The 23,563-nt window shown below is 40.7% G+C and overlaps 1 long non-coding RNA gene and 3 other non-coding genes across 4 annotated transcripts; 2 read left to right on the top strand and 2 right to left on the bottom strand.

The window, feature by feature from the left end:
• The first annotated feature begins 2,280 nt into the window (after positions 1–2,280).
• Positions 2,281–2,361, top strand: TRNAL-CAG (transfer RNA leucine (anticodon CAG)). Its single transcript has one exon. It is a non-coding gene; the product is annotated as a tRNA-Leu (tRNA).
• A 4,173-nt stretch (positions 2,362–6,534) lies between these two features.
• Positions 6,535–7,167, bottom strand: LOC147792498 (uncharacterized). Its single transcript, XR_015421284.1, has 2 exons — positions 7,035–7,167; positions 6,535–6,894 (listed from the first exon to the last, which is right to left on the bottom strand). It is a non-coding gene; the product is annotated as an uncharacterized LOC147792498 (long non-coding RNA).
• A 12,183-nt stretch (positions 7,168–19,350) lies between these two features.
• Positions 19,351–19,422, bottom strand: TRNAM-CAU (transfer RNA methionine (anticodon CAU)). Its single transcript has one exon. It is a non-coding gene; the product is annotated as a tRNA-Met (tRNA).
• A 3,486-nt stretch (positions 19,423–22,908) lies between these two features.
• On the top strand, positions 22,909–22,989 carry TRNAL-CAG (transfer RNA leucine (anticodon CAG)). Its single transcript has one exon. It is a non-coding gene; the product is annotated as a tRNA-Leu (tRNA).
• The last annotated feature ends 574 nt before the right edge of the window (positions 22,990–23,563 follow it).

The raw sequence follows: 23,563 nt of genomic DNA, 5'->3' as shown, positions 1-23,563 counted from the left end.
GTCTAAGGCACTGGTTTAGCTAGGAATCAAATAAACCTATAGGGGGCCAAAGAGAATAATATGCCGAGCAAGTCTAAGGCACTGGTTTGAGAGGTATAATGATCCTTGTGTTGCAGCAAATGACATTATAAAACTACTTTTGCTTCTCTATTAAAGCCAAGTTTTGATCCTAGTAACTATGGGTTATGGGCCCCCAACGCTTCCACTACACCACTCTAATTGGTTGGAAAAGAAGATGAGCTATTGTGATCTATGCTCCAGGGTGATTTATGGATAGCCGAGCAAGTCTAAGGTACTAGTTTGAGAGGTATAATGATCCTTGTGTTGCAGCAAATGACATTATAAAACTACTTCTCTATCATTTTTGAAGTCTTTCTTCTTAATGAGAGCCAAGTTTCAATCCTGGGACATGTGGGTTATGGGCCCACCACGCTTCCGCTGTGCCACTTTGATTTGTTAAAAAAGCTTCCGCTGCGCCACTCTGATTTGTTAAAAAAGAGGATGAGCTATTGTGATCTGTGCTTTAGGGTGATTTGTGGATATTATCTATCCGTTGAGCTGTTTGCTTGTATTATGCATGATATAGTATGTGTTAACTCCAGGTGTTTGACGCACACTAGACTAAGCACCTTAGGATTGACGTTAATAGGAAATAGGCTCTAGACTAAGCACCTTAGGATTGACGTTAATAGGAAACAGGCTCTGCTTGTATTATGCATGATATAGTATGTATTAACTCTAGGTGTTTGGCGTACACTAGACTAAGCACCTTAGGATTGACGTTAATAGGAAATAGGCTCTGCTTGTAGTATGCATGATATAGTATGTGTTAACTCCAGGTGTTTGGCGTACACTAGACTAAGCACCTTAGGATTGACGTTAATAGGAAATAGGCTCTGCTTGTAGTATGCATGATATAATATGTGTTAACTCCAGGTGTTTGGCGTACACTAGACTAAGCACCTTAGGATTGACGTTAATAGGAAATAGGCTCTAGACTAAGCACCTTAGGATTGACGTTAATAGGAAATAGGCTCTAGAGGAGTCAAAATAGAGTAACCTGGAATCCAATAAACCTATAACGGGCCAAAGCGGATAATAGGTCGAGCAAGTCTAAGGTACTGGTTTGAGAGGTATAATGATCCTTGTGTTGCAGCAAATGTCATTGTAAAACTGCTTTCTCTATCCATTTTTGAAGTCTTTCTTCTCTATTAGAGCCAGGTTTCGATCCTGGCCACCACGCTTCTACTGCGCCACTCTGATTTGTTAGAAAGGAGGATGAGCTATTGTGATCTGTGCTCCAGGGTGATTTATGGATATTATCTTTCCGTTGAAGCAAACATGCATGATATAGAGTATGTGTTAGCTCCAAGTGTTTGACAGTGTGTTCTCCAGTTAGGTTGGTTATAAAATGACTTAGGACTTAGGTCAAGATGGGTACACTAGTAGGTCAAGATGGGTACACTAGACTAAGCACCTTAGGATCGTTAAGAGGGAAATAAGACTCTATTATTCCTAGACTAAAGAAAGAGTTTGAGAAGTCAAAATAGAGTAAACTAGAATCCAATAAACCTCTAACGGGCCAAAGCGGATAATAGGCCAAGCAAGTCTAAGGTACTAGTTTTGAGAGGTATAATGATCCTTGTGTTGTAGCAAATGTCATTGTGGTTTCGATCCTAGGACCTGTGGTTTATGGTCCACCACGCTTCAGCTGCGCCACTCTGATTTGTTAGAAAAGAGGATGAACTATTGTGATTCATGGATATTGTTTTCTTGTTGAGCTTTTTGCGCCACTCAGATTCGTTAGAAAAGAGGATGAGTTATTGTGATCTGTGCTCCAGGGTGATTTATGGATATTATCTTCCCGTTGAACTTGTTTGCTTGTGTATTAGGTCAAGGTGTTTGACAGTGTGTTCAACCTATCTAGCGTGTTTATCTACATAGAGCTAGTGTGTAAGAGTTAGGTTGGTTATATAATGACTTAGGTGAAGATGCGTACACTAGACTAAGCACCTTTGGATCGTGGCGACGTTAAGAGGAAATAGACCCTATTACTTGAGGACTAAAGAAAGAGTTGAGGAGTCAAGATAGAGTAACCTGGAACCAAAAACTCGTGTTAAGAAACCTAGCTGTCCTAGGAATCCAATAAACCTCTTCAACTCCTAGGCATGATCAAGACGCATTTTAAAACCGTGAGACTGACGACGATGCATTAGTACCTGAAAGTTGATAATATATGCTAGCAGTAACTTGTAGCTATTACAAAAAAAAAAAAAAATAGTCAAGATGGCCGAGTTGGTCTAAGGCGCCAGTTTCAGGTACTGGTCCGAAAGGGCATGGGTTCAAATCCCATTCTTGACATGATTTTCTTATTTGTCAATGATTGGAGAGGTATATTGCTCAACATTTTAAAATGTGAGGACATATGTAACGAGCAATGTAGTAGTGGGTGGCAAAATCTCGTATCAACTAATTTTGTATGTATATTATATCACATTTTTGTCAAACGATGTCGTATCATAAACTTAGCCACTATGCACGTGTCCTATCCGATAGTAAGACCGCTTACTTGGTTGGTCTTAGCTGGTTCTCTCTAAATTTTGGTACATTTGCTTTTCGTCCTACTAGAGATCGTCAATCTTCTTTCATGACTAACTACAATTTCTTAACTCAATTTAATATAAATTGAGAAATTGAATCTTATATTGACCTTCATTTCCTTAAGCAAGGTCAATTCCAGCTTCAAGATAGTCGAAACCGCAAAAATTGGGCAAAATATCCTTTACGGAGCCAATGAGCTAGATTCTGAGCCGCAAAGCCTAGACTAGCCGGTTCAGCCACATAAGCCAAAGAAGTTTCTGGCTGTAGGCGTGACACGTGGCACAATGAGGCGTGAGAGCGTGTTTTCCGACGATTGAGTTTCTTTTTTGTGTGGCTGATACAAAATCTGTCTGTGTTTCATTTTCGAGAACTTTGTATAACTTTCAAATTTATTTCATTTTCGTGCTCGAATATTTTCTATAAAATTGAGCATGGAACATGGATCGACGGAGGAGTACCTAAGTAAAATTGAGGCAACGACTTTGAGATTTCTCTGAGTCGCCGGAACCTGAAAATCATATTCGTTGCAGAAGAACGAAATGACAAAGTTGGCTTCGAAGGGTTTTAGCCGTTTTCGTATGATTTGAGAGAAGGAAGAGTAAAGGGCAAAGTTGTCTTTGGAAAATATTCAAACAATGGGTTTTGGTTTTAAGTAAAAAAGCTCATTTATTATTTAAATAAATAAATTATTTTTAGTATTAAATAAATAAAAGTTATATTCCTTAGGATTGAGGTTAAGAGGAAATTCCAATAAACCTATAACGGGCCAAAGCTAATAATAGGCCGATCCTTGTGTTGATGTCCTTCTTCTCTATCAGAGCCAGGTTTCGATTCTGGGACCTGTGGGTTATGAGCCCACCACGCTTCCGCTGCGCCACTCTGATTTGTTAGAAAAGAAGATGAGCTATTGTGATACGTGCTCCAGGGTGACAGAGTTGAGGAGTCAAAATCCCGTGTAGCTAGGAATCCAATAAACCTATAGGGGGCCAAAGCGAATAATATGTTGATCCTTGTGTTGCAGCAAGTGTCATTATAAATCTATCAGAGAGACATTATAAAATTGCTTTTCTCTATCATTTTTGTATATCTCTATCATTCTCTCTCTATCATTTTTTATGCTTTTGCTTCTCTCTAAGGTACATTATAAAACTGCTTATGATATAGAGTAACCTGAAATCCAATAAACGTATAACGGGCCAAAGCGGATAATAGGTCGAGCAAGTCTAAGGTATTGGTTTGAGAGGTATAATGATCCTTGTGTTGCAGCAAATGTCATTGTAAAACTGCTTTCTCTATCATTTTTGAAGTCTTTCTTCTCTATTAGAGCCAGGTTTCGATCCTGGTCACCACGCTTCTGCTGCGTCACTCTGATTTGTTAGAAAAGAGAATGAGCTATTGTGATCTGTGCTCCAGGGTGATTTATGGATATTATCTTTCCGTTGAAGCAAACATGCATGATATAGAGTATGTGTTAGCTCCAAGTGTTTGACAGTGTGTTCTCCAGTTAGGTTGGTTATAAAATGACTTAGGACTTAGGTCAAGATGGGTACACTAGTAAGTCAAGATGGGTACACTAGTAAGTCAAGATGGGTACACTAGTAAGTCAAGATGGGTACACTAGACTAAGCACCTTAAGAGGGAAATAGACTCTATTACTCCTAGACTAAAGAAAGAGTTTGAGAAGTCAAAATAGAGGAACTAGAATCCAATAAACCTCTAACGGGCCAAAGCAGATAAATAGGCCAAGCAAGTCTAAGGTACTAGTTTTGAGAGGTATAATGATACTTGTGTTGTAGCAAATGTCATTGTGGTTTGATCCTAGCATCTATGGGTTATGGTCCACCACGCTTCTGCTGCGCCACTCTGATTTGGTAGAAAAGAGGATTTACTATTGTGATTTATGGATATTATTTTCTTGTTGAGCTATTTTCTTCAATTTTACTTGACGGAATTTCAAGCAATTACATTCGATTCACAAGAACCCCTAAATAACTTTTCAATAAAAAGTAAAGTCCAAAGTATGTAGGTTTCCACTTTTTAGCCCACTCTTTTTTGGTAGTTCGATCGTGGAATTTCTTTTTTTTTTTTTTTTGTATTTCCGGAATATGAGTGTGTGACTTGTTAGAATTGATCCTATGGATATGACAGAGAAGAAGTCAGTCACCTTGATCAAGATGCTGAGTTGGTCTAAGGCGCCAGTTTCAAATACGAAAGGACATTTGTTCAAATCCCATTCTTGACATGAAATTCTTTTGCAAAAGTTTTTTTATCATGGATAAGACAAATGAGTTGGTCTAAGGCGCCAGTTTCAAGTACGAAAGGCCATTTGTTCAAATTCCATTCTTGACATGAAATTCTTTTGTAAGAGTGTTCGTTTAGGAACCTGTGGGTTATGGGTCCACCACGCTTGAGACAGTGTGTTCTCCAGTTAGGTTGGTAACTGGGAATCCAATAAACCTATAACGGGCCGAAGCAAATAGTGTTGCAGCAAATGTCTTTGTAAAACTGCTTTCTCTATCATTTTTGAAGTCTTTCTTCTCTATGAGAGCCAAGTTTCAATCCTGGGACCAGTAGGTTATGGGCCCACCACGCTTCCGCTGCGCCACTCTGATTTGTTAGAAAGAAGGATGAGCTATTGTGATCTGTGCTCCAGGGTGATTTATGGATATTATCTTCCCGTTGAGCTTGTTTTCTTGTATTGTGCATGATAAAGTATGCATTTGCTCCAGGTGTTTGACAATGTGTTCAACCTATTTAGTGTGTTTATCTACACAGAGCTAGAGTGTAAGAGTTAGGTTGGTTATATGATGACTTAGGTCAAAATGTGTACACTAGACTAAGCACCTTAGGATCGTGGCGACGTTAAAAGGAAATAGACCATATTACTCGAGGACTAAAGAAAGAGTTGATGAGTTAAAATAGAGTAACCTGGAACTAAAAGCTCGTGTTAAGAAACCTAGTTGGCCTAGAAATCCAATAAACCTCTTCAACTCCTAGACATGATCAAGACGCATTTTAAAATCGTGAGACTGATGACGATGCATCAGTACTTGGAAGTGGATAATATATCCTAGCAGTGATTTGTAGCTGTTATAAAAAAGAATAGTCAAGATGGCCGAGCTGGTCTAAGGCGCCAGTTTTAGGTACTGGTCCGAAAGGGCATGGGATTTCTCAGCATTTTAAAATGTGAGGACATATGTAACGAGCAATGTAGCAGTGGGTGGCGAAATCTCGTATAAACTAATTTTGTATGTATATTTCATCACATTTTTGTCAAACAATGTCATATCATAAACTTAGCCACTATGCACGTGTCGTCATACATCAAACAAGTCGGGCAACCTATTCGATAGTAAGACCGCTTACTTGGTTGGCCTTAGCCGGTTCTCCCTAAATTTGAGTATATTTGCTTTTCGTCCCACTAGAACGACAATCTTCTTTCATGAGTAACTACAATTTCTTAACTCAATTTAATATAAATCGAGAAATTGAATCTTATATTGACCTTCATTTCTTTAAGCAAGGTCAATTTAAGCTTCAAGAGAGTCGGAAGGACAAAAATTGGGCAAAATATCCTTTATCGAGCCAATGAGCTAGATTCTGAGTCGCGAAGCCGAGACTAGCCGGCTAAGCCACATAAGCTAAAGAAGTTTCTGGCTGTGGGCGCGACACGTGGCACAATGAAGTGTTAGAGCGTGTTTTCCGATGATTGAGTTTCTTTTTTGTGTGGCCGATACAGAATCTGTTTGTGTTTCATTTTTTAGAACGGTGTATAACTTTCAAATTTATTTCATTTTCGTGCTCGAATATTTTCTATAAAATCTAGACTTCGATATTGAGGGCAACGTCAATGTTTTATTCTTTAATAACAACTTTAATATCTTATTGAGATGTACTCATTTTTATATTAAATATTTTCATATATTTAAGAACTTAAATGATTAATAGACACTTTGTTAGAGCATTACAGAAAACACACTACTTGTGTAGTAAAGAAAAGATTCGATGTGATGTAAGGCAAAGGTGATGGATTTGTCTAAGGATTCCATGGATGAATGAGCTCAAATACATTTATTCGATTATTATATAAAGAAAAGCCCTTCTTATCTGCACGCCAAATGCAGTGCGAATAGTTGCATCGGTCTTGAAGCCAAATTCCCTTCTCTGGCCAAAAAACCTCGAACGAAAGCTTCCCGTAATTGCTACTAAAATTGCACCAAAACAATGTTGTCTGCCACAAATTCTCTTTGAATTTCCAGCTGTATTCTTGTTTGGACAGAAGAATGTGCTCCCCTAAATCAGAAAGTTACATCAGATGGGAACAAATTCAATTGAAAAAAGGAAAAAGTTCGAACTACAAGAGTTTATACAGATATACATAAAATAATATGGTCTCGTTGAATAATTTGTCGTGGTGCAATACCCTTATTTACCTAAATCGTCGTTTTTCGATTTGCAATGGACCTGTAAAGGTATGTCTTGATAATTAAGAATCGTCACTTCCCAACGAGATTGTGGATATTGGGCTGCAAAACAAGTGAAAACATTAGAAATTGATGCAAAAGTAAACAAAATCATATAGAGATTGTTCATAGCCTTCATTTTTTGATCAACTTAGAATTTGTTTGTGTTGCATTTGGATCCTTTTGAACCATATATATATATATGATTATTGCACTAAAACAAAGATACCTTTTTAACGACTTTTAAAGATAGATTTTTATGTAAAACGCTATTAAAAGAAAAACGAACAAAAAACTGGAAGGATATTAAGCGTGTTCGTGTTCGTTTGTTCGGTTACACTTTATTTAGCAAAGAATCACACACATCCCCAAGCTTAGGTTGCTTTTTTTTTTTTTCTCTCCGGACATCAATCACATACTTCCTAATTCCATTCTGATGTCTCCTTCTCAATTTTCTTCTATTTTGGTGCTCGAAATTTTTGAATAAAACGAGACGTGTATATTCATTTTGAAGTCAGTATTTTATTTTTCGATAACAACTTGGATATTTCATTACCATACATGCACTATTTTGTTAAATGTCTCTAAATAATTGAGAACTCAAATGTTCAATAGACTTATTTTTATTAGATAAGTATTGTAGTAAGAACACAACTTCCATTTGGTCTAAGAACTTCGTGAATGAATGAGGTCGAATAACTTTGTTTTACTATTATAAAAAGAAAAAATTTTCTCATCAACATCACAGATGCAGTGCCAATAGTAGCATTGTTCTTGAAAACAAACTTCATTATCCGGCGAAAACACCTCGAACAAAGCATGTCCAAGATTGCTACTGTAACGACCCTAAATTTCCACATACTCAGAGTCACTACTAACGTCTCATGCTCATCTATAATGCAGAAATATAACTCTTACATGAATATAACTGATAACGTAAACTTTAAAAAAAAAACGTTTAAAACAACTTCTTCTCTGGAAAACACAGCCATGGTCTTACGTGTTTAAATATGAAATACTGAAGTTAGAAAACAAAAACAAATACAAAATAATTTAAAACAATGAAATGCAAAACAACCTATTCTAACTTAAGACTAGAAATTCAAATATGAGTCTACCCTATGCACATGCCACAGTCTCTGCTCGAGATGCCGCCGTCCTCCGTACAAGTGCGCCTTGCCTTTACCTGAAAAAAATGATGTGGTACACGGCCTGAATATTTCAAAGAATACTCAGTAAGTGGCCCCACTATAGGGGTCATGCTAATGCAAACACATGCAATCATGAATAGGGACCTATCTCTAATCATCTTAGGGGTGGCCTCCAGTCTCGGACAAATTGGATGTGTAGTACTTCCCTACACACGACTCACACGTGCGAGTGTAAGTCCCTAGGGCGCTCGCACACCCCCTGGACCCTCTGGTCAAGCTAATCTGTAGCGACGTCCGGAGGTCAGCGGAACCCCATAGTGTCATGCGCCTCATGAACACCCTCATCTGTGTGCTTTCGCACCTGTGCGCATTCGCGCTCATCATAAGGTGCGCGTCCGCACTCATCATCTCTAGGGGAAGTAGCCGTATGCTTATGAACATACAAAATGCATGAGGTCCCTCTAAATCCATCGTAATGTCTCTTCTGACACAACCCTCTAGTCTCATCTCTTTGTTACTCTAGGTAACTCATACTCGTGGATATTTATATTAATATCATTTTCATGCTCTTAGGGTTGTGTCCTACGTCAATCTAACGACATGATGCAATATGGCACTCATCATCATCTAGCATGCTCAATATGAAAAACATCATCATATTAAGGTAAAAATCATGCAATCATCATGCTCATATAATGCCACACGTGCGTCAAACATATCAAGCGTCACTCAACAAAATATGTATATACCGCACATATCATCAAGCATCATAATCCACACATCATCATAACTCATACAATTATTTAGCCTATCCTATAGTAAGGCCACTTACTTGGTTGGCCTTGGCCGAAGTACTCCCTAAATAGCTAAACGTAAGCTCCCGTTCCGTGAGAGCCGCTTCCTACAACGCCGGGGTTTGTTTCCTATCACACCGTTCACCACTTTTCGTTAGTATTTCACAATTAATTTACCAATAATTTATAAATGTGAAATACGGCTCTAAAACGGCCTCGGATACCTTTATCGGGGCCAAAAACAGGTCCGGGAGGGTCGAAACAGTGGAAACCGGGCTGAAAACAGGTGAGCCGAGCCAAACAGCCGCTGGAGGAGCCGCCGGAGCGTCACCGGAGGGAGCCCGAGCCGTTTGCGCCGAGCTGAGCCGAGGGACTGCCGCGCCGCTGTGTGACACGTGGCAGAAGCAGAGGAAGCCATGTTGGGCGGTAGTGTCGGGTCGAAGCGCGGGTCGCAGTCCGGTTCGGGTCGTGGTTCGGGTCGCGGGCTGTGGAAGGCTGCTGGGCCAAGGCTAATCGTTGGGCCTCTGCTTACTGGGCTGGGCCGCAAGTGTTTGGTTTGCAGGCCGGCTCAATTGGACCGTGGGTCTAGTCTGGGTTGGTTCAACTGAACCGTAACTTCTGGGCTGGTTTGAGGTTTGGGCCGCTGTAGTTGGGCTGGGCCGAAGGCAGAGGCAAAGGGAGGAACGGGCTGGCTCTCCCGGGTTCTGGGTTCGGGTTGACCCGGATCCGTGGATCTCGTCTTCCTTACCCGACTTAGACCGATTTTCCAGCGAGCTTTCTCTCTCCTCCCCGCGGCGTTTCCGTTGCCGATTTCGGTCCTCTTCCTTCCCTTTTCCTCTTTGTTCGTCGTCCTTCTTTCGTTTCTGGGAGTTTTGCGGCCTAAAAGCTCCTAAAAGCCACAGATCTAAGAATCGATTAAGAAACCTAATTTTCTGACCTCGGTTACCGACGACGACGCTTACGAAATAACACAAAACGCACCCTGAGTCATTGTGCTTTCGTTAGGGATCCCTCTTATGGTGGTAACAGGTCGTTTGGTGTCGGTTTGAGGGTGGTTTGAGGGCTCGTCGGAGAACTGGACACTCGCCGACGTTTGTCCGAAATCTCTCTCTCTCTCTCAAAATTTTCTCTCTTTTCTCCCTTTGCAGGTCTTCTGAAGATGCTGGGTGTCGTGGGTTGAGGGTGGGCGTGCTGTGACCGTTGTTTCGCGTTGGTTCCGCGAAACTCGGCGGTCGCTGGAAAACTCGCGGGTTTTCCGGTGACTGAGTTTTTTTTTTCGTTTTCTCATTTTCCTTTATTTATTTATTTAATATATATATATATATTTTTTTTCTTTCTTTCCCGTGTCGTTACATTATCTACCCCTAAAAAGAACTTTCGTCCTCGAAAGTCTCAAACTCTTGTACCAACTCGGGGTATTTCTCTCTTATCTCGTCCTCACGCTCCCACGTGGCTTCCTCACTGTGGTGATTCCGCCACAGTACCTTAACGAACGCAATACTCCTGTTGCGTAATGTTTTTACTTCTCTAGCTAAGATTCTTACTTGGTTTTCCTCGTAGCTCAGATCTTCATCGAGTTGGAGTGGTTCGTAGTCTATTACGTGGATAGGGTTCGTAATGTACTTTCTTAGAATCGACACATGAAATGCATCGTGTATTCCTAAGTGGGCTATAGGTAGGGCTAACTTATACGCTACTGGACCAACTCGCTCTAGGATCTCGAATGGTCCAATGAATTTAGGACTTAACTTGCCCGTACTTCCGAACCTCAAGACACCTTAAATAGGTGCCACCTTGAGGAATACTAGGCCCCTTGTCTCGAACTCTAAGCTTCTACGCCTTACATCGGCGTAGCTTTTCTGTCGACTTTTAGTGATACGCATCCTCTCTCAAATTTTTCTGAACAGCCTCGTTGGTGAGTCGAACTAGCTCGGGTCCTACTAACTCTCTTTCGCCTACTTCGTCCCAACATAGTGGGGACCTACACCGTTTCCCATACAAGGCCTCAAACGGTGTCTTACCAATAGTGGCTTGGAAGTTGTTATTATACGAGAATTTCATGAGGTGGAGTATGGAATCCCAACTTCCCCTAAAATCTAGTACTCCAGCGCATAACATATCCTCTAGAATTTGGTTTAAACACTTCGTTTGTCCATCTGTTTGGGGGGGTGGAAGGCGGTAATAAAATCGAGGCGGGTACCCAATGCTTTTTGAAGTCCGCACCAAAACGCTAACGTAAAGCGTGAATCCCGATCCAACACTATAGACACTAGGACTCCATGTAGTCTTACTATTTCTTTCACATACAGTTGTGCCCATTTGTCAACTGTATATGTAGCTTTCCCAAGTAGGAAGTGTGCCGATTTGGTCAACCTATCGACGACTACCCAGATCACTGTATATGCTTTGTGCGTTTTGGGTAATCCTACTATGAAACCCATTGCTATGTTTTCCCACTTCCACTCTGGTATGCTTAGGGGCTACAACAACCCCACTGCCTTTTGTTTAGGAACTTTCACTTGTTGACAAACTAAGCACTCGCTCACAAACTCGGCCATGTCCCTATTCTCTTCTATCAGAAATGTTGTTTAAAATCTTGGTACATTTTTGTACCTCCTGGGTGCATGGCAAATGGCGAGTTGTGAGCTTCCGTTAGTATCTCCTTCCTTAACTTCTCTGGGACACATAGGCCTCCCTGATACAATAGTCCTTCATCTTAGGTCTTCGAGAATCCATTTACTAGACTCTCAGCTGGCTGGCTTAAGACTTTCTATAGGTTTGGATCCTCTCATTCGGAGGTCACCATTCTTTGCCAAAGTGTAGGTTGCACTGTAAGTCGGGCCAGTTGTGCTATGACTCTCTCGGTCGCTACAACTATGTTGGCTCCCTAGAATTTTCTTTGTACCCTTACTTCCCTCATAATGAGGGCTGAAGAGTGGGCCACCTTTCTACTCAAAGCGTCTGCGACCACATTTGCTTTTCCAAGGTGGTACTGGATATCTACATCGTAGTCCTTCACCAATTCTAACCACCTTCTCTGTCTCATATTTAACTCTTTCTGGGTGAAGAAATATTTAAAATATTGTGGTCGGTTAAACTTTGAATTTTCTCTCCATACAGGCAGTGTCACCAAATTTTCAGCGCGAACACTACAGCGCCAAACTCCAGATCATGGGTAGGGTAATTATCTTCGTTTTCTTTTGGTTGACGGGACGTGTATGCAACAACTTTAACGTGTTGCATTAACATCCTAGTCCATTCTTTGAATGCATCACTATAGATTACGTACTCTTCTGAGATCTTGGGAACCGTGAATACCAGGACGGTTACCAATCTCTATTTTAGGTTTTGGAAGCTTGCCTCACAAGCATCATTTCATATAAATGGTACCCCTTTTCTCGTTAGCTATGTCAAAGGCGAGGCTATTCTAGCAAAGTCCTACACGAACCTTCGATAGTATCTCGCTAGTCCTAAGAAACTCTGTGCTGATGTTACCGAAGTTGGGCGTTCCTACTTCGTGACCGCTTTGACCTTAGTAGGATCTACGGATACTCCACCCTTTGTCGACACGTATCCTAAGAATGAGACTTATCGTAACCAAAATTCACACTTTGAGAACTTGTCCTACAACTTGTTCTCTCTTAGGGTGGCTAGGACTTTTTAGAGGTGTTCCTGGTATTCCAAGTCTGTTTTTGAGTACACTAGGATGTCATTAATGAGCACGATCACACAAGTGTCTAGATAGTCCTTGAACACTTGGTTCATTAACTCCATTAACACAGCTGAAGCATTGGTGAGGCTAAATGACATACCACGAACTTATAGCGATCATACCTTGTCCTAAATGCTGTCTTTGGTGCGTCTTTTTCTTTACTCTTTATTTAATGATAACCTGACCGTAGGTCTATCTTAGAAAATATTGTTGCTTCTCTTAGTTGATCGAATAAGTCTTCTATTCTAGGTAGAGGGTATTTGTTCTTTATGGTTCTCTTATTTAACTCTCTGTAATCGATGTACAAACGCATTGATCCATCTTTCTTCTGAACAAACAACACTGGCGCACCCTAGGGGAATATGCTAGGTCGAATGAACCCTTTTATCCCGTAAGTCTTGTAATTGCGCCTTGAGTTCTTTCAACTCTGCTAGCGCCATGTGGTAGGGTGCTTTAGAAATAGTCCCAGTTCCCGACTCGAGTTCGATGATGAAGTCGACCGCTCAGGAAGGGGGTATTCCAGGTAGGTCATCCGGATACACATCTGAAAACTCGTTTACGATTGACACGTTTTCTAGGGTCTTTTCTTTTCCTCTTACATCTACGGCACATGCTAATATAGTCCAACCGCCTTGTTGGACTAATCTCTTTGCTTTCATCATCGAGCCTACCTTTGGGGGTATCCCCGGTATTTGTGCCTTTATATTTAAAGCTAGGTCCCACCGATGGTGAGAATATCACCTTTTTTTTTTTTTTTTTGCGACATTCTATAATCGCATGGTTTGCAACTTGTCAATCCATGCCTAGTACTACGTTGAAGTCAGTCATCTTTACTACTATAGGACTACGCTTAGAGTTTGGTTAGCTACTATTGCTTGATCATTCTTTATTCTATCCTTAGTTACTACGTCTACCCTCTCAGGGGCTGCTTTCCGACCATACATACAATAAGGGTTCTAATTCAAACCCTGTCTCTGATCCCTCTCGAGGTGGGCTCTCTTCAGCCTCACCTTGTCCTCTATCTCTAATAGGAGGTCGTCCCCTTCCTCATCTTACTCTTTCGCATGCTCTAGGCAGCATGGTTCTAGAAACCAAGATAGCATCTCTTAAGTCTAAGGCTCATTACCTATGAAATTATGCTATGCATCATATCTACTAAGTTCACATCATATTGCAAACAAAATCACTCAGCATGCAACACATCACATCATGCTCTTAAATAAATACGTGAAATATCACAACAATTTCAGTAACATTAACATAAAATGCATGCGAGTTTGAAAACGTTTCTCTTTTCTTATCTTGTGCAAGGCGTACCTGACGGTGATGGGGCATCGACGTTGGGACCATGGAACGTGCCAAGCCTACATTGTAGGCTAGTCTACAGAATCTAAAACCTAGAGCTCTGATACCAACTGTAACGACCCTAAATTTCCACATACTCAGAGTCGCTACTAACATCTCAAGCTCATCTATAATGCAGAAATATAACTCTTACATGAATATAACTGATAACGTAAACTTCAAAAAAAAAAAACGTTTAAAACAACTCCTTCTCTGGAAAACACAGCCATGGTCTTACGTGTTTAAATATGAAATACTGAAGTTTAGAGAAAACAAAAACAAATACAAAATAATTTAAAACAATGAAATGCAAAACAACCTATTCTAACTTAAGACTAGAAATTCAAATATGAGTCTACCCTATGCACGTGCCACAGTCTCTGCTCGCGATGCCGCCGTCCTCCGTACAAGTGCGTCTTGCCTTTACCTGAAAAAAATGATGTGGCACACGGCCTGAGTATTTCAAAGAATACTTAGTAAGTGGCCCCACTATAGGGGCCATGCTAATGCAAACACATGCAATCATGAATAGGGACCTATCTCTAATCATCTTAGGGGTGGCCTCCAGTCTCGGACAAATTGGATGTGTAGTACTTCCCTACACACGACTCCCTCATGCGAGTGTGAGTCCCTAGGGCGCTCGCACACCCCCTGGACCCTCTGGTCAAGCTAATCTGTAGCGACGTCCGGAGGTCAGCGGAACCCCATAGTGTCATGCCCTCATGAACACCCTCATCTGTGTGCTTTCGCACCTGTGCGCATTCGCGCTCATCATAAGGTGCGCGTCCGCACTCATCATCTCTAGGGGAAGTAGCCCTATGCTTATGAACATACAAAATGCATGAGGTCCCTCTAAATCCATCGTAATGTCTCTTCTGACACAACCCTCTAGTCTCATCTCTTTGTTACTCTAGGTAACTCATACTCGTGGGTATTTATATTAATATCATTTTCATGCTCTTAGGGTTGTGTCCTACGTCGATCTAACGACAAGATGCAATATGGCACTCATCATCATCTAGCATGCTCAATATGGAAAACATCATCATATTAAGGTAAAAATCATGCAATCATCATGCTCATATAATGCCACACGTGCGTCAAACATATCAAGCGTCACTCAACAAAATATGTATATACCGCACATATCATCAAGCATCATAATCCACACATCATCATAACTCATACAATTATTTAGCCTATCCTATAGTAAGGCCACTTACTTGGTTGGCCTTGACCGAAGTACTCCCTAAATAGCTAAACGTAAGCTCCCGTTCCGTGAGAGCTGCTTCCTACAACACCGGGGTTTGTTTCCTATCACACCGTTCACCACTTTCTGTTAGTATTTCACAATTAATTTATCAATAATTTAATAAATGTGAAATATGGCTCTAAAACGGCCTCGGATACCCTTATCGGGGCCGAAAACAGGTTCGGGAGGGTCGAAACAATGGAAATCGGGCTGAAAACAGGTGAGCCGAGCCAAACAGCCGCTGGAGGAGCCGCCGGAGCGTCACCGGAGGGAGCCCGAGCCGTTTGCGCCGAGCCGAGCTGAGGTCGAAGCGCGGGTCGCAGTCCGGTTCGGGTCGTGGTTCGGGTCACGGGCTGTGGAAGGCTACTGGGCCAAGGCTAATCGTTGGGCCTCGGCTTACTGGGCTGGGCCGCAAGTGTTTGGTTTGCAGGCCGGCTCAATTGGACCGTGGGTCTAGTCTGGGTTGGTTCAACTGAACCGTAACTTCTGGGCCGGTTTGAGGTTTGGGCTGCTGTAGTTGGGCTGGGCCGAAGGCAGAGGCCAAGGGAGGAACGGGCTGGCTCTCCCGGGTTCTGGGTTCGGGTTGACCCGGATCCGTGGATCTCGTCTTCCTCACCCGACTTCGGCCGATTTTCCGGCGAGCTTTCTCTCTCCTCCCCCCGGCGTTTCAGTTGCCAATTTCGGTCCTCTTCCTTCTCTTTTCCTCTTTGTTCATCGTCCTTCTTTCCTTTCTTGGAGTTTTGCGGCCTAAAAGCTCCTAAAAGCCACAGATCTAAGAATCGATTAAGAAACCTAATTTTCCAACCTCGGTTACCGACGACGAAGCTTACGAAATAACACAAAACGCACCCTGAGTCATTGTGCTTTCGTTAGGGATCCCTCTTATGGTGGTAACAGGTCGTTTGGTGTCGGTTTGAGGGTGGTTTGAGGGCTCGTCGGAGAACTGGACACTCGCCGACATTTGTCCGAAATCTCTCTCTCTCTCTCAAAATTTTCCCTCTTTTCTCCCTTTGCAGGTCTTCTGAAGATGCTGGGTGTCGTGGGCTGAGGGTGGGCGTGCTGTGACCGTTGTTTCGCGTTGGTTCCGCGAAACTCGGCGGTCGCCGGAAAACTCGCGGGTTTTCCGGCGACTGAGTTATTTTTTATTTTTTATTTTTTTCGTTTTATCATTTTCATTTATTTATTTATTATATATATATATATTTTTTTTTTCTTTCTTCCCCGGGTCGTTACAGCTACTAAAGTTGCACAAAAACATTTTAGTCTACAAAAACAACTCAACTTGAAATTCAAACTGTATTTGTAGCGTTTACAAAAAAAAAAAAAAGAAAAAACAAGTCGCAAGAAAAGGCTTGAGAATTCCGATGAGGCGCTGAAATCCTCGCGCCCTCTACCCACACATTGTTCCCAATGTCAAGGATACACCAAACGAAGCCATGCCCAATTCTGCCCACACAACACATGTCTACAATAAAGGAAATGAGAGTAATAAAGAGAAGATGAACGATCATTGTGGTTTTTCAATGAACGCAAATGGGTGAAGTCAAACCAAACCCCCACTTCTTGTTTAAAATTGTCCTCAAGCTCCCCTTGATATATAGAAGATATCTCCATAAGTTGGAGAATGAAGCATAGAGGAAAAGAACGACGTAAGGAGTCGTATTCATGGGGACGGGGGGGGGGGGGGGGGGGGGCTGGAAATCTGAAACAAAACATGGGTCGGCAACGATAGTCACATCCATGGCTTCATGAATTCGTGGCAGAGGGAGGAAAGACAGACGACACAATGCACAACCCCAATTTATATAAGGAAAGCTATGATAAAATGATATGATATGAAGGAAAAATGGAAGGAGTTGTCTTACATGATAGTGAATAAAAATGTTTGGATCTCATTCATCATTGTGTGTTCATGCATAAGGGAATACCCCTCTTTTATGATGGTACGGACGCGTACAATACGTGGTAGAAAAATGATCATTATGTTCATCATAATGCTATGATGGTCGCTATGCCTTAACGGATATCCGACATCAGCAGCTCTAGAGAATGCTCGTCCGACCATAAAAGGGGCCTGGAGGTGTGCGAACCAACTGGTGGGTTCACACTCGCACGTGTGGACCATTTGTAGAATAGTAAATACACATCTAATTAACTCGTTTGGTATAGCCGCCAGAAATATAGACTGATACGATAGGTCCTACACATGATTGAATGTATTTGCATCTAACCCCAATAGTGGGGTCACTTACTGAGTATTTCTTATAATACTAAAGTCACGTGCTACTGCTATTTCATATAAAGGAAACACACCACTATGTGACTAACGACGACATAGCTATTCGAGACCATGATACATGCAAATGGTAGTTGTATTTTGTATTATCTTTCTTAGAGTTAGATTAGAATAGTGTTTTTAATTTTAATGCTAATTTATTTCATTTCGTATTTTTTTGTGTCGTTTTAAAAATGTTTTCAAGCACGTATCTCAACTGCAGTGTTTTAAAATGAAGTCTATATTTTATGATGAAGTTTGAACGCTTATTTCCTTCACAAAATGATTAAGTTATGATGACGGTAGTGACTCTAGTACGTAGAAATCTACTATCGTAAAAGTATTCTTGTTTGAATCGAAGGATATGCTCCTTATATTAGAAATTTATGTCAGATGGGCACAAACTAGGTTAAAAAGTTATGGATTAAGCGTTCAAAAATTTTAACTTTCCAATAATTTTTTTAACAAAATTAAAAATAATAACTCACACTACATGAAGTTTTAATAAACCCGTAAGAATTAACTTTTAAACTTAAAGTATTCAACTTCTAATTAAACATTCAAACTATAGTCTTTTTTTTTTTTTTTTTTTTTTTTTTTTATAATCGCCATTTGAACATTAATGACTTTTTTCTGTTATATATTATACTTTCAATGGTTGAACTTTTTTTTTTTCACTATTGTAGTTAGAAGCAAGCACATACAATCATGAGTGAAACCTATCATATCAGACGTATGTCATATATCATAAACTTACCATGTCTTCTAATGTATCATACACATTGTATAACATCATCACATCACAAAATAACATCATACATCATACATCATACATCATACATCATACATCATCATCATACAATATAGTAACAACATCATAATATAAAGAATAAATGACACTTACAAGGGGCACTAGGCACGTGTCGTCATACATTAAACATGTTATCCAACTTATCTTATACTAAGACCACTTACTTGGATCTAGAGGCTGTTCACCCATTTTTAGCATTGCGGGTCTATTTGATGACTTAACTTATCTCTAGGATGATCTATCTTTATTGTTCTAACTTAGGCAGCTTGCATGACCACAACAGTGAATGATCAGTATCTTAGCTTGATGCACTACCTTATCATATTTTATAGACAACATAACATTTACTAATACCTCATCTATGCAATGTTAACTCACAAACCCTTCAATAAGACTCGAAAGTCACTAAATTTTGTAGGGGGGTCACTCCGCTTTCCAATTACTAAGTTACTTGCATGGTTCCTCAAAAAGACCTCTGCCCATGTCCACCAAATAATCATCATGAGCTAAACTACTTGTGTAGTTCCTAACTCTCTCTCAAAACCAATTTGCAGAGCGGAGACCTTGACCCTCTTTATCCATTTCTACACACTATAATAACTCCTTAAATAGCCTCAACACACTATGCTATTTGGCCTTGGTCAAGCTCGACGACACAGGTTCCTGAGTACCAACAACTTGGAAGAGTCACGGCTAGATTCAACCTTGGTCGTCAAATAGCGCTATTGCAGGTCAACATAAAATCATCCTAGCTTTAGTGTCCTATTCTTATATCAATACAACCATAATATTATCCATCACCTAGAATGAAGATTTCATTCTCTAAGTATACATCCAATCTCACAGGAAAATAATGTCGATCAATCACTTAAACATAGATCATAAAATCCAATCTTCCACACGTATTTTAAAAATGTCCTACTAAGGGCACCACACTTGACAACATCTATCAGAGCCAGGTTTCGATCCTGGGACCTGTGGGTTATGGGCCCACCACGCTTCCGCTGCGCCACTCTGATTTGTTATAAAAGAAGATGAGCTATTGTGATCCGTGCTCCAGGGAGATTTATGGATATTATCTCCCCGTTGAGCTTCGCTTGTATTATGCATGATATAGTATGTGTTAGCGTACACTATACTAAGCACCTTAGCATTGAGGAAATAGACTCTATTACTCCTGTAGGTAGGAGTCAAAATCTCGTGTAGCTAGGAATCCAATAAACCTATAGGGGGCCAAAGAGAATAATCTCGTGTAGCTAGGAATCCAATAAACCTATAGGGGACCAAAGAGAATAATATGCCGAGCAAGTCTAAGGCACTGGTTTGAGAGGTATAATGATCCTTGTGTTGCAGCAAATGACATTATAAAACTACTTTTGCTTCTCTATCAAAGCCAAGTTTTGATCCTAGTAACTATGGGTTATGGGCCCAGAACGCTTCCGCTACAACACTCTAATTGGTTGAAAAAGAAGATGAGCTATTGTGATCTATGCTCCAGGGTGATTTATGGATAGCCGAGCAAGTCTAAGGTACTAGTTTGAGAGGTATAATGATCCTTGTGTTGCAGCAAATGACATTATAAAACTACTTCTCTATCATTTTTGAAGTCTTTCTTCTTTATCAGAGCCAAGTTTCAATCCTGGGACATGTGGGTTATGGGCCCACCACGCTTCCGCTGCGCCACTCTAATTTGTGAAAAAAGCTTCAGCTGCGCCACTCTAATTCAATCCTGGAACATGTGGGTTATGGGCCCACCACGCTTCCGCTGCGCCACTTTGATTTGTTAAAAAAGCTTCCACTGCGCCACTCTGATTTGTTAAAAAAGAGGATGAGCTATTGTGATCTGTGCTTTAGGGTGATTTATGGATATTATCTATCCGTTGAGCTGTTTGCTTGTATTATGCATGATATAGTATGTGTTAACTCCAGGTGTTTGACGCACACTAGACTAAGCACCTTAGGATTGACGTTAATAGGAAATAGGCTCTGCTTGTATTATGCATGATATAGTATGTGTTAACTCCAGGTGTTTGGCGCACACTAGACTAAGCACCTTAGGATTGACGTTAATAGGAAATAGGCTCTAGACTAAGCACCTTAGGATTGACGTTAATAGGAAATAGGCTCTAGACTAAGCACCTTAGGATTGACGTTAATTGGAAATAGGCTCTGCTTGTATTATGCATGATATAGTATGTGTTAACTCCAGGTGTTTGGCGTACACTAGACTAAGCACCTTAGGATTGACGTTAATAGGAAATAGGCTGTGCTTGTATTATGCATGATATAGTATGTGTTAACTCTAGGTGTTTAGCGTACACTAGACTAAGCACCTTAGGATTGACGTTAATAGGAAATAGGCTCTAGACTAAGCACCTTAGGATTGACGTTAATAGGAAATAGGCTCTAGAGGAGTCAAAATAGACTAAGCACCTTAGGATTGACGTTAATAGGAAATAGGCTCTAGAGGAGTCAAAATAGAGTAACCTGGAACCCAATAAACCTATAATGGGCCAAAGCGAATGATAGGCTAAAACTACTCTCTATCATTTTCGAAGCCTTTCTTCTCTATCAAAGCCAAGTTTCGATCCTAGGACCTAAGAGTTATGGGCCAGGCTCTAGACTAAGCACCTTAGGATTGACGTTAATAGGAAATAGGCTCTAGAGGAGTCAAAATAGAGTAACCTGGAATCCAATAAACCTATAACAGGCCAAAGCGAATGATAGGCTAAAACTACTCTCTATCATTTTCGAAGCCTTTCTTATCTATCAAAGCCAAGTTTCGATCCTAGGACCTAAGAGTTATGGGCCCACCACGCTTTCGCTACACCACTCTAATTTGTTAGGAAAGAGGATGAGCTATTGTGATCTGTGCTCCAGGTGATTTATGGATATTATCTTTCCGTTGGGCTGTTTGCTTGTATTATTATGTGTTAGCGTGTTAGCTCCAAGTGTGTTCTCCAGTTAGGTTGAGGAGTCCAGGAATCCAATAAACCTATAGGGGGCCAAAGTGAATAATAGGCCGAGCAGCTTTCTCTATTATCTTTGAAGTCTTTCTTCCCTATTCGATCCTACGACCTGTGGGTTATGGGTCCACCACACTTCCACTACGCCACTCTAATTTGTTAGAGAAGTGTATGAGCTATTGTGATCTGTGCTCCAGGGTGATTTAAGGACATTATCTTCCTGTTCAGCTGTTTGCTTGTATTATGCATGATATAGTATGTTTTAGCTCCAAGTGTTTGACACTCCTAAACTAAAGAAAGAGTTGAGGAGTCAAAATAGAGTAACCTGAAATCCAATAAACCTATATAGGGCAAAAGCGGATAATAGGTCGAGCAAGTCTAAGGTACTGGTTTGAGAGGTATAATGATCCTTGTGTTGCAGCAAATGTCATTGTAAAACTGCTTTCTCTATCATTTTTGAAGTCTTTCTTCTCTATTAGAGCCAGGTTTCGATCCTGGCCACCACGCTTCTGCTGCGCCACTCTGATTTGTTAGAAAGGAGGATGAGCTATTGTGATCTGTGCTCCAGGGTGATTTATGGATATTATCTTTCCGTTGAAGCAAACATGCATGATATAGAGTATGTGTTAGCTCCAAGTGTTTGACAGTGTGTTCTCCAGTTAGGTTGGTTATAAAATGACTTAGGACTTAGGTCAAGATGGGTACACTAGTAGGTCAAGATGGGTACACTAGTAGGTCAAGATGGGTACACTAGACTAAGCACCGGGAAATAAGACTCTATTACTCCTAGACTAAAGAAAGAGTTTGAGAAGTCAAAATAGAGTAAACTAGAATCCAATAAACCTCTAACGGGCCAAAGCGGATAATAGGCCAAGCAAGTCTAAGGTACTAGTTTTGAGAGGTATAATGATCCTTGTGTTGTAGCAAATGTCATTGTGGTTTCGATCCTAGGACCTGTGGTTTATGGTCCACCACGCTTCAGCTGCGCCACTCTGATTTGTTATAAAAGAGGATGAACTATTGTGATTTATAGATATTGTTTTCTTGTTGAGCTGTTTGCGCCACTCAGATTCGTTAGAAAAGAGGATGAGTTATTGTGATCTGTGCTCCAGGGTGATTATTATCTTCCCGTTGAACTTGTTTGCTTGTGTATTAGGTCAAAGTGTTTGACAGTGTGTTCAACCTATCTAGCGTGTTTATCTACATAGAGCTAGTGTGTAAGAGTTAGGTTGGTTATATAATGACTTAGGTGAAGATGCGTACACTAGACTAAGCACCTTTGGATCGTGGCGACGTTAAGAGGAAATAGACCCTATTACTTGAGGACTAAAGAAAGAGTCGAGGAGTCAAAATAGAGTAACCTGGAACCAAAAACTCGTGTTAAGAAACCTAGCTGGCCTAGGAATCCAATAAACCTCTTCAACTCCTAGGCATGATCAAGACGCATTTTAAAACCGTGAGACTGACGGCGATGCATTAGTACCTGAAAGTGGATAATATATGCTAGCAGTAACTTGTAGCTATTACAAAAAAAAAATAGTCAAGATGGCCGAGTTGGTCTAAGGCGCCAGTTTCAGGTACTGGTTCGAAAGGGCATGGGTTCAAATCCCATTCTTGACATGATTTTCTTATTTGTCAATGATTGGAGAGGTATATTGCTCAACATTTTAAAATGTGAGGACATATGTAACGAGCAATGTAGTAGTGGGTGGCAAAATCTCGTATCAACTAATTTTGTATGTATATTATATCACATTTTTGTCAAACGATGTCATATCATAAACTTAGCCACTATGCACGTGTCCTATCCGATAGTAAGACCGCTTACTTGGTTGTTCTTAGCCGATTCTCCCTAAATTTTGGTACATTTGCTTTTCGTCCTACTAGAGATCGTCAATCTTCTTTCATGACTAACTACAATTTCTTAACTCAATTTAATATAAATTGAGAAATTGAATCTTATATTGACCTTCATTTCCTTAAGCAAGGTCAATTCCAGCTTCAAGATAGTCGGAACCGCAAAAATTGGGCAAAATATCCTTTACGGAGCCAATGAGCTAGATTCTGAGCCGCAAAGCCTAGACTAGCCGGTTCAGCCACATAAGCCAAAGAAGTTTCTGGCTGTAGGCGTGACACGTGGCACAATGAGGCGTGAGAGCGTGTTTTCCGACGATTGAGTTTCTTTTTTGTGTGG

Source organism: Cucurbita pepo, chromosome 6 (assembly GCF_057944985.1).
Source record: "Cucurbita pepo subsp. pepo isolate OVF chromosome 6, ASM5794498v1, whole genome shotgun sequence".
In the NCBI taxonomy this organism is placed as follows: Eukaryota; Viridiplantae; Streptophyta; class Magnoliopsida; order Cucurbitales; family Cucurbitaceae; genus Cucurbita; species Cucurbita pepo.
Note: the sequence above shows the minus strand (reverse complement) of the source record. Positions and strands in the feature narration are given on the sequence as shown.